Below are 6452 nucleotides of genomic sequence, written 5' to 3'. Positions count from 1 at the left end.
GAGAAAAGAGAGAGAGAGAGAGACAGGGAGACAGAGAACAGAGAGAATAGCAAGAGAGAGAGAACAGAGAAAACGAGAGAAGAGAGAGGGAAAAGCTCACAGCAATTAAGCAACACAGAGGGTGGCAGAGTTCTCCAAATCGTATCGTGGGGAGGCCACGTGAGGGTCCTGACAGGGGAGGCAATGCTCTCAACCCACTGACTCATCAAAAACAGAAAGGGATTAGATCAGATAAACAACCCAAAATTCTATTTCGAAAGCTATGGTTCTCGGGCAACTGCTGTCCCTTGACTCTCAGCTCCACATATATTTGACTTCGCAACGGGTGTGATTTCCGTTTACAAATTTCACATAAACCAAAAGTGACGCAACTAGGCCACTGGCAGAGAGGAGAGGCTGGTTTGTGTAAATCATGAACGAGGACGAACCCACTCCCTTTAACCACTACACCAGTGAAGCGCAGATTGTTGACCAGACAGATGCCTGGAATGCATTCATCCACCAGGCGGGAGTGTAACTACTCAAAATTGTAGCACTGATGAGCCCACGTTTGGGTCGTGTTCATTACGACATGCAACAGAAAATGTTTTAAAATGTTTTACAATGGAAAACGAAAACAAGCAGTTGTTATTGGACAAGTACAGATAGTACCTCCCCATTTCACTGCATTTAGGTGCGTTTCCCTCCGTTTCAAGCCTACCGAAGACAACTCTGGTCTAGTGGTAGTGCTGAGGCAAACCTGCCCATCCAACTGGGACAAACATGAAACATATGTCTGAAAGCGCAGTGTGAAAAACCCACTATCTGTGACTGTAATGACTGAATACTGGCCTGAGTTACAGTAAGCATAGATTAAACTTGTAGAATTTCATTCAAAGATAGATTAACCTCTACAACACTATAGAAATAGTGACTTCAATGGATTGATGTGGTTCTTTTTCAAACAGTTTTGTAATGAAATATATATATATTGTATCTGAACGGTATGTAAGACTGAAGTTGCTGAGGACCAATTGCCTGTATTACAGCGACCTCTACTGGAAGCATGTTTGTATGGTTTCGTGACAGCTCTTTTGAAATGATGGCATGACAGTCATTTTTATCATGATGATATTAACATCATTGACTTGACATTTGACGTCAAGATATGCTGTGCTGCTTTTGTGACACTCAATATTTACAATAAATAGTGCAGGAAAAATAAATACTATGCAATATCTTTACATTTGTATATTTACACCATGTGTTTTACTCTTATTTTGCTATTTTTTAAAAATATATATTGTGAACTTTAGTTATGATGGTTAGCACCCAACCACAGAATTATAGACGGTACACTATCACCTCAAAATAATCTCCTTCCAATACATTTGAGGAACTGTGACACTGAGGGAAATAACAAGGAAAAGGTTGTAGCCTATACATTAACTGTAAATCATCAAGCATATATAAAAGACCAGAAAAGTAACCGAGCCACAACATCAACACAGTTTAGCCAGGGCTACTTATTTCATCAACTAGATGGGACTCTTAATGACAACCATGGACACAAATGAGGTTACATGAGGTCTTCAGCGGTCCTTCAGTAAACAATAGCTACAGGCCCAATAGCCACAGGAAGGAGGGTTTGAAACGTGGATCTATTTTTACTACGGCAATTAACATCAAAGAATGTGATATCCTCCATTCTTTGGCCACAGTCTGACACGTAGCTTCGTCGAATGTTGGATGGCTCCTTTCAACGCTGCTGCTATCACTTGGCTTGTCATTCAGGCCAAAGAGTTCAATCTTGGTTTCATCAGACGAGAAAATCTTGTTTCTCATGGTCTGAGAGTCTTTAGGTGCCTTTTGGCAAACTCCAAGCAGGCTGTCATGTGTCTTTTACTGAGGAGTGGCATCCGTCTGGCCACTCTACCATAAAGGCCTGATTGGTGGAGTGCTGCAGAGATGGTTGTCCTTCTGGAAGGTCCTCCCATCTCCACAGAGGAACTGTAAAGCTCTGTCAGAGTGACCATTGGGTTCTTGGTCACCTCCCTGACCAAGGCCCTTCTCCCCCGATTGCTCAGTTTGACCGGGCGGCCAGCTCTAGGAAGAGTCTTGGTGGTTCCAAACTTCGTCCATTAAAGAATGATGGAGGTCACTGTGTTCTTGGGGACCTTCAATGCTGCAGAAATGTTTTAGTACCCTTCTCCAGATCTGTGCCTCGACACAATCCTGTCTCTGAGCTCTACGGACAATTCCTTCGACCTCATGGCTTGGTTTTTGCTCTGACATGCACTGTCAACTGTGGGACCTTATATAGACAGGTGTGTGCCTTTCCAAATCATGTCCAATCAATAGAATTTACCACAGGTGCACTCCAATCAAGTTGTAGAAACATCTCAAGGATGATCAGTGGAAACAGGATGCACCTGAGCTCAATTTCGAGTCCCATAGCAAAGGTTCTGAATACTTATGTAAATAAGGTATTTCATTTTTATTTTATTTTAGCAAAAAAATATAAAAAACTGTTTTTGCTATGTCATTATGGGGTATTGTGTGTAGATTGCTGAGGATTTTGATTTATTTAATCCATTTTAGAATAAGGCTGTAACGTAACAAAATGTGGAAAAAAGGGGTATGAATACTTTCTGAAGGCACTGTAATTATTCGGGTAATGTCAACAACATTGTGTTATGTTACGGTTAACAAGAACACTTGTTATGCTTACTCAAACTTTGACAGTACAGTATACTCAAATGATAATTTTTTTAAACTCAAATGGTTCAATGCAATCAGTTTCCTCAAACCATTTGAGTAAATTTAACTAATCAGGTTTTACAGTGATAGTTGCCCTATGCATGGGTGCATGTGAAAATATATTATAAATACGTTTGGGAAAACTTGCTTATAACCTCATAACAAGAGAGTATAGCTGCCCTATGGCCTGAAACATTGCTGACTTTTGTCTACCTTATGACAACATTATGTATATCTTATGACTTATGACAGGTTAGTTATGTCTTCCATATAACAAGTTGTTATATTTACCTTGTGACATGGCAGACACACAAACCCTTCCTCGCCAGTTTGCCAAGCTTATGTGTTTTGTTTTTCTCTGTTTGTTCGTTTGTTTTTACTACCTCTAAACCCCATCCCCACCCCCAGGAGTGCCATCATAGAGCAGGGTAGGGTGATGAATGTGTCAGAGAGGTGCCTGGCAGTGCCCATGGTTGGATGATTCGTGGCGTGTCCAACATTCCTCCCCTTGGCACATGGGCAGTAATGTGCCATTAAGCAAGGTGACTATTGGGTGACTGGTGGAGTATTGGATCAGTAGATTGGCGAGAGACGAGGCTTAAACTTTTCCCACTTTTCCCTTACATGGGTTGACTCACTATTTCGCAAAAAGGTAGGACAGTAATTCCCTAACCCGTGAGAAAATCCATTGTGCAATGCTTGAAGAAAGTATTGTGGTCATTTCGATTAGGGCCATTATAAAACATACATAAAACATGTTTAATATGTTCAAGTAAACTATATATACAAAGTAACTCACTGGTTACATGAAACACAAAGACGAAACTTTCCCGCTACGCCGATGATCTGAAAAAACCCAGGGACCGTCTGGTTTATTTAAGGTGACGAGGAGAAAAGGAAGAGAAGGAGAGAGAGAGAAAAAAAGACCGCACACCTGACTTCCTCCACAATAAACAGTTGGCATCCGTCCCAAATGGCACCCTATTTCCTATGTAGTGCACTACTTTTGACCAAGGCCCATAGGGCTCTGGTCAAAAGTGCACTAGATAGGGAAGAATATAGGGTGCCATTTCAGACGCAAACCTTGAAAGTGAGCTGGCGTGGTAGGCGGCCAAGAATATCAAAACGTCTGCCCGCATCGACAAAACCTCAAAAAGACACCGGGACCCTTGTTTTCCATGGGAGCGCTGAACCGCATAAGCGACACAAAAATGAGGGCAAAATACTGACGTTAAAATACTATATTAATGACCTCCATCTTTTGCGACATCTTCTGAAGGGGGTTGGCATATCGTGACACCCTCTAATGGAGGTGATATTAGCGCAGCCGTGTAGATAGGGGCAGGAATTTATATCTGGTACGCATCTGATTAAAAAAAAACCAGTGCGCTGATCACTTTGGGTTGACTGGGCCTTTCTTAGCGAGACAATACATCACAGACTGAGAGATGCGGGAGTTTATGTGGGTCGTGAATGTGCAGTTGCTTGAGTCCTCTCCACGTTCTCTTTAAATGCTTACGCCCTTATTCTGTGGTATGGCTTATTCAAAGCCCCCATGTGAGAATAATGGATACATTGTAAAGATGTAAGGATAGCTTAGACTATTTATCCATAAATTGCTGTGTTCTTTCTATCCATCATTGAAATCATTGATTATGATTTTGACTCTGCCTCCATAACGAACTTGTGTTGTGCACTTTTCATCCATAACACTGCAAAAGGTCACTTTACACACAGCTGTTTTGCAAATATGTGCATCAGAGAGGCTCACACAGCTGCAAGCCAAGACTGGCAATGCCAATACTGTGATGCTTCCACGACCACGGGTGGGTTCAGGTTTACCCGCATGTGCCAACATCAGTACCACGTATCGCCATGGCAGGGCCTAACAAAGCGTTCAGTGTTAAGTCACTGCCGCCGTCAGATGGAGCCGATAGGAGAAGTTGAGTTATTACCAAACATACCCTGTGCCCCAGTGCCAATGTTGTTGAGTCATTGTATATGTGGCAGCAAAGTGTGCCAAAAAAGCAACTGAGGAGATGACAGTCAGGCTGGCCATGAAGTGAATATAATTGGCCTACCTACTTTTCAAACATACAACGGGGTATTTCAGAATTCAGAGGTGAGATAATGTATTATAAGGATGTTATAACTACTTATGAGTTGTTATGACAGCTTACAGCAAGTGTTATAACGCACTACAAGGGTAGGCCTATCATAAGGCATTATAAATGCACTTATAATGCCTTCTATGCATGTGCCTCATAGAAAGTTTACCAAAAGTTGTTGTGAAAATAGCCTCCCTTCTTAGCTTATCTAAGATAGCGTTAGCAGGAAAAGTTCCAGCAAGCCAACTGTTACTCAGACAGACCTTCTTATCAAAGCACTTTTCATATCAGGGATAATTACGCCCCAGATATAGCCACTGAGAGATGTTAATGGTTACTGTGCAAACAACAACCACTATAAAGACTTGACCTGTGTGAGAACACAACATCTTAACCTTTAGGTTTTACATTGTATAATTCAAGTTAAAACTCTACAGTGTTCAAAAGTAGTCAACTGTATTAGTGTTAATTTTGAACTCTTTACAGTTACAGAAACTCCCTGAAAGCTAACACGAATAGCAATAATTTAACACTAAAAAGTATCTATATTGTTCCACACTACACAGAGGTAGCTAACACCGTGTGGTGTAGGACAATATAGACATTTTTGATTTAACACTTGCTATTTTCCTGTGAGATTACCGCCACAATGTTGGGCAGTCAATCAATTTAGAAAAGTTGATAAAAGCTATATTCGTTTTTAAGAAAACTTCAATTGTTGGGAAAGGGCCCGTGGTCAAATCAGCTGGGATGAAAAAGCAATTCCTCCGGGACTGTAATCTAAAATTAACTTCAAGCTTTTAGATAACTATGGTAAAAAGCAGTTAGAAAAAGCCCCTAATGTTCCCTTCAAAAACTTGGCAGACAATATGTCTGCCCCAGACCAATTCTCTACCTCTCTCTAAGATAGCAATGGGAAAGAATAATCTTTGGGTAATTTTTTTGTCTTATCCAAGGGTGGCATGTCATAATCAGTGCTTTGACAGACTTCATGTGGTGTCTGAGTAGGCCGTTGTGCCTAGAAGAAACTTGGTAACATTTTCTAGTGTTATAATTTACTATAAGTATATCATAAGGCATTATGCAATTTTAAGGTATGTGTGCCTCATAGAAAGTGTTACCAAACATTTCTACTTGGTGGTTTTTGTTATTTTTTATTTTTATTATTAAATTTTTGTCCCTCTGATTATACAGCAACATTTGTATTATCCCTATCAAAATATTTTTGTTGTTGTTGATATTTAACTATATTTCATTTCATTATCAAAGTTTTTTGATGTCCTAGGACAGAATTTACCAAGCAGGTGTTCAACTCGGTTTAATATTAATCCTCATTTATTATATGCTGCTGGTGCAGTGGAATTTCTAGGTAAAGGAACATGACCTTTCGCCAGTATCTATTTTCAGTGAATGAGTCAAACATCAATGGGTAGTGAATTGCTGTCAACAGTTTTGATAAGGTGTCATTACGGTCCAGGTATTTCTGGTTTATGATGTAGGAGTTATATTTCTGGTTTATGATTATATTATATTCATAATGTAGCATCATATGTTTAAAATCAACTCTGAATATATTGTTTTTTAATGTTAGGCTATAGTCACTCT

Source organism: Coregonus clupeaformis, unplaced genomic scaffold (genome assembly GCF_020615455.1).
Source record: "Coregonus clupeaformis isolate EN_2021a unplaced genomic scaffold, ASM2061545v1 scaf1764, whole genome shotgun sequence".
Lineage (NCBI taxonomy): Eukaryota > Metazoa > Chordata > Actinopteri > Salmoniformes > Salmonidae > Coregonus > Coregonus clupeaformis.
This window is presented reverse-complemented; position numbering follows the sequence as displayed.